The following is a 10,705-nucleotide window of genomic DNA, read 5'->3' on the forward strand; positions in this document are numbered from 1 at the left end:
TTGGCTCCTCAGACAGTTTGTGTTTCAGCCACAATTAAATCAACAGTCGGCATTTCAGCTGAACGCAAACTGGGTTGATTTGCCCGCTCTGTAGCTACAGACTCTGATCTTCTTGGTCATATTTAACTTCAGTATACATTCTGCTTTAGTTGGTGAGTTTATATTGACATATAGATGATAACTGGAGTAGATTATAAGCTTTAAACAGAAGCCACAATCACCCAATCACAAACATGCACATTGATGCACGGATAAGCAGGTAACTTTTGGTTAAATGCCTTGCCCAAGGGCTTTTAGATATCTGGAAGGAGTATGTTGGAATGAAGCCCACAGCTTTCAGGTTGGTAGATCCTTACCTCTCCCCATGGTGGTCCAACTGAATATTTTTTAATAACAAACCTTCTTTCTAATGTTTTAGTTTAGTTTCAAAACTGGCTTCTGAATTATTCAATTTATTCTTATCTTAGATTTTTCATCTGATCCTTTTCCTTGAACGTTTCAGTCGACCTTTAATGACCCAAGCATAATTTTTTATCAGTTTAACTGAAATTAAAGATCAAAAAGTGGAGAATTCCTGCAATATCTATGAAAACATGAGGGTGAAATACTGCGAGGAAATGGATACGTCATCTGATTTTGCAACAGGCTGTTCTGTAAGGGTGTATCTGTCGGATTCAGATACAAGCGTTGCATGCAGCGTTGCATGAAGTTTCACTGCAGTGAGTTTTTCTCTCTAATGCTTATCTATCTGCTTTAATGGCCGCCTGCACCGCACACCATCATTCTGCACCCTGGCTGAAGCGTTTTAGTAAAATTAGGGTTAGGGATCCATAGAAATTACTAAAATATATTTAATTCCAACTGTTAAGATTTAGAATTAATTTGATCAGATCTGATATTAAAGTCCATTGCTGGTATTTAAAAAAAAAAAGCTTGTTGATAAAATGTTTCTTTTTATCATTTTCTCTCTTTTACCTTCTCTTTCTTTCATCTTTTCTCCTTTTTCCTGTTCGTCTTACATTACAGTGTCCATATAATCTGTAATACTCCCTGCATGAATTATAATAAAGCTATTTATATTAATAAATCAAAGCGATAGACGTACTGCTCCACGTGTGAAAGTAAAATTCTTATTGCCACATTGCTGGACAGGACACTGTTCAGAAAAAAAACTACAACAAAAAAAAACTACTGTTACCTAATTGACATGACTGTGAAGTTATGCAACATATTGATGTTAGTATTAAATAAAGATGGAACAGCAAATTAATAAAGTAATGGTACATTTTGGCTGAAAGGACAGTGGGAAATGATTTTTTTCCTTTTAGCGATCTTTGGTTATTCTAATCTATGATTTGATGTTTAGGGATTAACATGAGAATTGATCATAATTGGAAATAAATTTCTATTAGTTAGTTTCGGACTTTAAGAAGTAGATTAACCTGATTCTTCTTTAGCAGCGGTGAGCAAAGTGGGGGCCATTTTGGGGCCCTTTACTTGTATTTTGCCTCCTCATCACAGCTTATCTGTGCAGATGGAGACCTTTTAGTTTTATTACGACACAATTATAACAGAAAATCTAAAATAGAATAACTAAAATACTAGATACAAGCAGTTTTTTTTACATTCCTTTTAATTTCTTTGTTTAACCAAAGTCACCTTTTAATTCACTTTTTAAACTTGGCTAACAGACTAACACAAATTTTATTCCTAAAACAAAAAAGTGTCTAATGTTTTGGGTTTTTTTTTTTATAAAGAAATAAAGAACAAATGTTTTTTTATGTTCTGGCTCTACAGTAGTTTTTTTTTTTTTTTTTTTTTTACATCCTTTTCCTACAAAAAACGAATTGTTGAGTTTTAATTAAAATATTACATTCTCATATTTACGGAGCAGCAAAGAAAATAAAAATAAATCACATATATATCTCTTAAACATTTGGATCCTGGACTGGACATTGAAGAAATCTGTTTTTTCTCTATAGTCGTTGGAGGAACAGAGTAAATTTAACCATTTAAATTTAATATAGTGAAATTAGCTGTTGAATATGATGACTTCTTTTAGACATTAAAATGAGACGTTCTATTTGGCTTGTCTGGAATCTTAACAGGAACATTTAACCACAGGCATGAATATCTGATTCTAAAAGCAGCTTTACCAAAAGTTCAACTGTTTGCATAAAAACTTGCTCCATCTGCGTTTTTCTTTCTCCTACATATTCAATATTTCTGCATTCAAAACAACACGAGAAACCATTTCTTCCATAACAAAAACCAAAGACTCAGCAGACTCTTCTCAAACTCAAAGGTGCAAAATATATTGATTTATAATCCTTGTAATAAAGAATTTCTGCAGTAGCACAATCACAAACATCACATGGATGCAGTATTAGATTAGTTTAGAGTTTAAACCTTCATGCATTTAGTCTGCATGCTAACTGCTGCTCTTTATGCCATCACTTTACGTAGATCTTAGTGACTAAGATGCTGGATGAGGGGGCTGTGATGATGGTAATCAGAGAGAGGAGGGAAGATGTGGTCGCTTCATGATCGATAACAGTTGTCCTGATATTCTGCAGATCTTTTTTAAAGAAGAAACATTTAAACATCTCATGAAAATTTTGTACAGCAAACTTACATGTGTTTATTTATCATTAAAGACTGATGAGTTGCCAGAGAAAAAACAAGAATGACAAGAGCCTCTCTGGGAGGTTATAATCCCTTTTCTTGCTGTAAGCTGCTGGTCAGCTGGCTGAAAGAAGGGGATTCTTTCCCAATACAAAGAAGACCATATCGTCTGTAAACATGGACATTTATAGGATGCAAACTAACAGAGCTCCATTGATCAATCTTTTTAAAGTTAACCTGAAAACTACATTTAGCAAATTAACAAATAAGGAACAGCCTGCAGGCTGGATAATCAGAGCAGCCAGTCTGGCGGATTTACCGTCAGAACAGGAAATAGATCGGGCTACATTTAAACATTTAAAATAAAACCTTAAAATCAAAAATCTAAATTATAATCTTTATATTTTACATCAAAATTTTACTTATATTTATTTATAAAACACTTGTTTCTAATTATAAGTCACAGTGTGTATAACTGTTGCTTTAGTGTTTTGAATAAAAAGAAAAAGACCAAATTAAACCCTTTTTTTTAACATTTAATATTGTAGATCTCACGCCTGCAAATGAGTTATGCTTAAAAGTGATGCTGTCCCTGATTCTGTGAGGATTTCACCCGATAAAAATTAAATAAAACCAGTCGATAAACGATCAGGTGAGCTGACTATCATTGGTCTGAGTTTATGTAAAGTCCAGCAGAGTTTTCTAAGTGGCTGTTTATTGGGAAACTTTAGGGAACCACGCTGCACGTCTGTTTACAGAGACAGATTACAAAACCAAGGTAAACTTAGCAGAACCTCAATGAAAACTTTAAAACCTGATAATCTTAAATCAGTAAAGCCTCAGAAATGACAAGTTGGTTAATTTTACACCAAATATGCAACACAGATGCCAGAAAAAAGGAGAAGTCATTAAGTTAAGAACACATTAAGAGAAAATTTGTCTTTTTTTGCAACAAAACTCTGCAACTGAATGTTTAAAGCAAACATTCAAACAAGTTCCCCTTTTTCAGCCATGTGTGCCAACTGCCTGAACTTCTTGTTTCTACTGACTGAGCGTCTAATAAAAAACTACAATCCAGATAAAATATGAGAAAACTGCAGCTGGAAAATGGGAACCATTGAAGCTATTTGCATGGTGGAGGAGATGGGACTGAGTCAAAGTGATTTATTGTTGCTGATTGTGAGCTGCCACTTCCTCTCTCCACTATCAGGCTGCAGAGAAAACCGTCCCTGCTGCAGCTGCTTCAGACAGAAACCACTAAATAACTTCAATAAACGTTTCGCTCTGACCTGTATGCTTTTTTCTTTTCTCATGAGTGAAGCTTTTTTTTACAGAACGTCCCTAAAGTGTTGCATGCAGTAAAGCAGCTTGTAAACATGCAAAGGGAGATATGATCACAGAAAGTTTTAAAAATTAAGATTAAACATAAATCCAGAGAGTTGGGGGAATTTTTAAAAACATATTGTTAAATGTGTTTGGTTTTTAGGTTTTAGGAACTATTGAGAAATAAATCAAGAGTTAAATTTAGGAACCAAACGAGTTTCAAAGGCTTTACGCGTGAAATGTCGCAGTAAATGTTTCTTTGGTTTGGTTTAAGTTTCAAACGCAGGAGAAACAGAAAGAAACAAAAAGAGGAAGAGTGATCACCTGACTTTAAAACAATTTCTCTGGTTTGTTTCTCCGGTCAGTTTCCAGCAGCTGGGCTCACCTTCTCCTCCCTGAAGCTGCAGATCTGCGGCTCTTTATTCTAAGCGCAGCAGCTTCTCCTTCCTGAGCAACAGCGACGCTGCATCATTGACGGTTTGAGGAAAAATAAATTAGAATTAAACTGTTTTTAATCCAGAGTCCAAAGAGGGAAAAACATCAAAGGATGAGATCCTGAATGAATGAAGCCAGGAGGAGGTGAAGGAGCAGGAGGTTTGTGATGCAGAGGCTGCAGGAGGAGAGGTGCAAAATAACTTAACTTCCGTCTGAAATGAAAATATAGATTTAAAAAAAACTGGAGCGGCTGATTTACAGGCGCAGCACAGCGCCCCTAGCGGAGCTACACAGTACTGCACTGATTAAAACCCTTCACATATTGTTATAAGAAATTCATGTCCCCTTAATTTGAGCAGGTAAAAAAAAAAAAAAATTCCAAATAAATGATTATCTGAACTTAAAATAAGATCATTAGATATTATGCACTTATATAATGGAGTTTTAGTTTTTCTCCTCAATTTAAACATAAGTCATAATTTTCTATCTGCAAATGGTCTTACATCCTTAAATCAGAGGAAAATAAACTAATTTCAGGAAAAGTTGTCCTACTTATATTTTAATTTGTGCTCTGCATATTTTCAGTTCAAGGGCCTTAACAGGGGCCAGGACCAGAGGCCCCTCTTGCCCCCCAGTCTAGCCGCCCATGATCATAGATAATAATTCACCGATTATAGACGATGGTTCATAATCTCTATTTACCTGACAAAGAACTAAACTGCGGGATATTACACACTGTCATCAGAATAACAAACAGTCAGCAGTTAAGGGTGTGTGTGTGTGTGGGGGGGGGGGGGGTCATTGCTAAGAAGTCAGAAAGATCTACATATCTTTCTATTAAAACCCAATTTCTGCAAAGAGACATAACAGAAAACAGTTTTCACTGACGCTATTGTGATTATAAAATAAAGAATTTAGGTGATTGATTTATAGTTTTTATTTTTATTCATCTCCTCTGAGTGAATAGTTTCTAAAATGTCCTTTAGCTGCAAGAATGCAAGTGTTGATAGGTGTGTTTGTACCTAAGAATAGAATACAACAGAACCAAATAGAATATAACAGATAGAATAGAATGGACTAGAATAGAATACAATAGAATCAAATAGAACAGAACAAAATACAATACAACAGAACCAAATAGAATAGAACAGAATAAAATAGAATACAACAGATATAATAGAATGGACTAGAATAGAATACAATAGAATCAAGTAGAAAAGAACAAAATAGAATAGAACAGAACCAAATATAGCAGAATAGAATAGAATCAAATACAATAGAATAGAACAAAAAAGAACCAAATAGATCAGAATAGAATAGAACAAAATAAAATAGAATAGAGTAGAGTAGAGTAGAATAGAATAGAATAGAACAGAATAAAATAGAATACAACAGATATAATAGAATGGACTAGAATAGAATACAATAGAATCAAGTAGAAAAGAACAAAATAGAATAGAACAGAACCAAATATAGCAGAATAGAATAGAATCAAATACAATAGAATAGAACAAAAAAGAACCAAATAGATCAGAATAGAATAGAACAAAATAAAATAGAATAGAGTAGAGTAGAGTAGAATAGAATAGAATAGAATAGAATAGAGTAGAATAGAAAATACCAATACATCACAGACTTGCTATCAGTGTATCAACCCTCCAGACCACTCAGGTCTTCTGGCTCCAGCCTGCTCTGCAGACCTAGAACCAGAACTAAACATGGAGAAGCAGCATTTAGTTCCTATGCTCCACTTATCTGGAACAAACTTCCAGAAAACTGGAAAAGTGCAGAAAGTCTGAGTTACTTTAAATCAAGACTAAAAACACATTTGTTTAGGATTGCCTTCCACTGTTCTAGTTAAACAGTTCAACTGAAACATCATTAGTTCAGCTTTTGTATTTTCTTTAGTCCAACTGTTTTTAATGTTCTTTTTTGTTTCTGCATTTTTTATTTTTTATTTCATTTTTTTTTATTCTTGCTTTGATTCTGTATTATTTTGTTTTATATTTTAATCATGTAAAGCACTTTGCATTGTCTTTGCACTGAATTGTTCTATACAAATTAATTTGCCTTGCCTTGCCTTGCCTAGAATAGAATAGAATAGAATAGAGTAGAGTAGAATAGAATAGAATAGAATAGAGTAGAGTAGAATAGAATAGAATAGAATAGAATAGAAAAGAATAGAATAGAATAGAATAGAGGGACTTTATTTTCATTGTGTTCAGACCAACGGCCTTGGTGCCTGATTGTGATCTCAAAGAGGAGACAAAAGTAAAATAAAACATAACTGAAATTTAGATTTTTGGAGGGGGGGTCAAAGTAAAAACATTGTAATAAGAATAACCAGAGACTTTTTAAGTGTATCTAATCAGCCCATTTTAAATGTCTAAAATAAATGATGCACTTAAGACAGAAAATGTTGCCCATAGCAGAGTAAATGTCCAGAAATTTAGCTTTTCTTCTTCTCCTGCTGACCAGCTGCTCTCTCTAAGCTGCAGAATGCTGCTGCCAGTATGTGTGCTGGTTTTAATGGTGAGCTTGGGGTTAGTGCATTGTTAGCTGTCAGCTGCATATAGCATTGTAGGCCAAAACCTTCAGCTTCATCTAACCTAACCAGAATACCTTCTCTATGCAGCTCCTACCACTCTACATAAAGGTTCAGCTTTGACTGATCATGTTCTTGTCCTGATTCTTCTACCTGAGCTGTGAATCTCTGCAGCTCCACCAGAGTTACCACGGACCTGTCGACAGCTTCTATGATTAATTCTTTCTTTCCCCGGCCACTTCCTAAACGCTCACTTCCTTTTCTTGTTCTCGTCATGTTCTTAAATAACATCCATGTAGGTTTGTGGTTGTAACATGACAGAATATGAGAAAGTTCAAGAGGTATAAGCACATCTTCAAGGAGCTGTGCAACCATTTTATCTGTCCTACTGCATCTTTGTAGTAATTAAAGTTATAAAAGATCTCAGTTCTGTGTTTTCCATTTTCCCTGCAGCAGAAATAAACAAAGTATTTCCTATTTCTGCTGCTCAGTCCTGGGAAAAAGAAAGAGATTAAAATGATGCTTGAGTAAAAAGAACAGACTGAATATTAAAACTTCCAGTTCTCTGATCTGACTTCCCCCTTCATAAGGGAGCAAAATTAAGCTGCATGACTGGTTCTAAAATTGACCTTTATCAACAAAAATGCACAAACAGCTTTCCTGGTTCTGGGTAAAGAACATTTCGTTGTATATAAAACCGATCATGTTTAAATAGTATTTAACACATAAAAAGTCATAGAAAAGACAATTAGAGAGTTTTATTGACATGAGAAAAGTATAATTTGGCACTTAGGCCCTGGTGGAAGAAGTAAGCAGGGAGAATTATGATATGATTTAGCAGATGAATTAGGATAGAAAGTCCTGTTAGATCAGCGGTCTGCAAATTTGACCCTTAGTCTCATTTTAATGTACTAAACAAGGTGCTTCTCTTTCATTGTAGGTCCCCAGATCAGCGTGATCAACTGCGCCTTCCCTGCCTCTGTATCGATGTAAACAATACCTTGTATGATGGAGGATTTTCGCGAATTTTTTAAAAGACCCGCCCTCTCCACCGTTAAAAAAAGTGCACATGCACAACCCTGTAACGGCTAACCAGAGGGAGCGCCTATTAAAGGGGAACGCCATTTTTTTTTTACATTTGGCCATTTATTTTACGTTATTACATCATGTTCTACTCACCCATATGAGTCTTGTGTCAGTTGGAGCCGTTCTGAAGATATTCTGTTAGGTTATATCCAGTAACGTCTTCCTATGTTCAACGACTTGAAGGCACAAACTGAACTGTTCATCATTTATTCTTTATGGTACGCCAGCATTCAGAACATGGAGGCCAATCACTGTCCCCCAGACATCCACGGTTATATATTTTATATTTATATTTTCTAAAAACGAAGCGGCGCGTGTATGATGTCATCCGTGCGCGCCAGTTACAATTCAATCATCCTGTCAGCTGAACTGCTGCTAGTTTTCCTCCCATGCCTGGAAGATGTCGAGTGCTGCTACCACAGATGATCTCGCTCTCCAAATGGAATTGAACGATTCAGATTATCTAGAATGAATAGAAGCGGTAGAGCGTAGCCGCCTGTGGCCCGGGCTGCCTGTCACTACTCCAGTCCGCATGCGTGGATGACGTCATACATGCACCGCTTTGTTTTAAAAAAATATAAATATAAAAAATATAACCGTGGATGTCTGGGGGACAGTGATTCGCCTACATGATATGAATGCTGGCGTACCATAAAGAATAAATGATGAACAGTTTAGTTTGTGCCTTCAAGGCGTTGCCCAAAGGAAGACGTTACTTGGATATACAGTAACCTAACGGAATATCTTCAGAACGGCTGCGAATGACACAAAACTTATATGGGTGAGTAGAACATGATGGAATAACGTAAAATCAAGGGCCCAATGTAAAACAACTGGCGTTCCCCTTTAAACACGTGCAAGAGCGTGCACGAGCCCATTTCGCCTTGTGCACGCTCTGTTTAAAAGCTGTTAAAAGCTACAAGATTTGCAGTTTTTTCTAAAGTGAAAATGGGGACGAGCAAATAGAACAGAGTTCAGCATACCCCGCCAGACCAGCGTACCCATAGGCAATACGCATGCGCAAGACTTCAAACTTGCATACGTCTGACTCTATAAGTGGAAGGAAGTCTAATAGGCTACCTTATTTATGAGTGATAAACAAGAAGTTGTAGTTGAAGGTAAACACTCAAACTTACCAGAAAAGCAAACCGAAAGTCAAATAGGCTAGTTTATTTATGATGTAATAAACATAAAGTTTTACTCTGGGGTAAACAGAATTTAAAGCTAAACTGCTTTAAACAGAGACAGCCTCGCTTTCTGCGTTCGCTCTGACGTAGCAGCTAACCTCTCTGATTGTCATACTGATCTGCAAATGTAACAGAAGTTGTTTCTGTGCATGCGCGTGCATGCGTATTACTATGGGTATGCTGGTCTGATGGGTATGCTGATCTGACAGAACAGCAGCCTTATGTAAACATATCACCAGAATGATTGACAATTAGGACGACCACTTATTTTGAGGATCCACCCGGAAAAACAACATCCTCCACTATACCTTTAAGGGTCAATAGCAGCACTGAAGCTGATGGTAAATCCATGAACATTTCAAAAACAACTATCTAAAATTGTTGCAATGCAATATTCTAAATCTATAAATATAATCTAAGAACTTTGAAAAAAAGAAAAATCCTCTCCTAACATGTGTCATTGTGCAGCATTAAAGTTTCCTGCACCGTAGTGTTTTGGAAGTGAGCATCCTCTCTGAGCTGTTATTAGATTAAAAGCTCCTGAGCTGCACCATGCATGTCGGCTGCGGCTGTTTCCAGGAAAGTGTGAAGATGAGCATCTGACCTGAATCTCCAAACCGCGTATTGTGCACACAGCAGCTGCAGGTAGATCTCTCACATCCGCCTCGCAGCCTGTTACTCAATACCACAACATGCTCTCACTCACAAAGTGAAGCTGGGCTTCACAGGAAGTGTTGCAGGTGTAAATGTTAACTTACTGCTGCTGATTGAACCAGTAATATCAGCTCCTCTGAAAGCTTTTTATCTACTTCTGTGGTTGTTGTGGACCACAGAAAGCAGAGGATCCTTGCATGAAAATTATTTATTTCACATCGGTCACTGTGCAAACTAGTGAAGAGTGGTCGCAGCCTAGAAAATGTTCATAGGTTTGACCAGGCAGGGGCCAATGTGCACAGAGGAGTGGTCATAAATACACTCACTAAAGATAGACCAGATTTTTAACAAGGCATCCTGCACACATATCTATACATATATGTTGTTTAAGAAAGTTATGGTTCTGTATAATATGTACATTTCTATATACATAGATGAATGGAAAGACAACCTCTTCCCCATAAAACCTAAAATCTAACTCTTAAAAGAGCATGAATTCTTTATAAATTAGACCTCTTTAATTTTAGTATACTTTTGTGAAGAATTCATTGCTTCAATTTTGCTGTCAGTTTAGGTTAATGTACTAACTTTCAAACTTCAAAGTAGAACATTCAAAATAATGATATCACTGCTGCCACCTTCTGGTTTAGAGGAGAACCGCAGGTTACAGAGGCACAAGTTCAATATTATTTATTTTAATAACTATTTATATGATTTATTGTTTCCTAACTGACTCTTTTTTTTTAATAAACTTTATTAGAAAAAGTTTTATAATACAGAAAAAGGTACAATTTACAGTGAACAATCACCAGGGGTTTCAGCAAAAGAAAAAAAGAAAATAAAAAGTAAT

The 10,705-nt window shown here is 35.9% G+C and overlaps 1 protein-coding gene across 4 annotated transcripts in view; it reads right to left on the reverse strand.

The window, feature by feature from the left end:
• grap2a (GRB2 related adaptor protein 2a) overlaps window positions 1–10,705 on the reverse strand; it is a 68,307-nt gene that overhangs the window by 37,691 nt on the left and 19,911 nt on the right. The window contains exon 2 of one of the 4 annotated variants that reach the window (XM_038282500.1): window positions 4,273–4,333. The gene's annotated coding sequence lies outside the window, so the exon portion shown is untranslated. Of the gene's footprint in view, window positions 1–4,272; window positions 4,590–10,705 lie in introns of those variants that run through there. The other 3 variants (XM_038282483.1, XM_038282492.1, XM_038282475.1) reach the window with 3 other exon arrangements.

Source organism: Cyprinodon tularosa, unplaced genomic scaffold (genome assembly GCF_016077235.1).
Source record: "Cyprinodon tularosa strain WSP-4 unplaced genomic scaffold, ASM1607723v1 ctg104, whole genome shotgun sequence".
Lineage (NCBI taxonomy): Eukaryota > Metazoa > Chordata > Actinopteri > Cyprinodontiformes > Cyprinodontidae > Cyprinodon > Cyprinodon tularosa.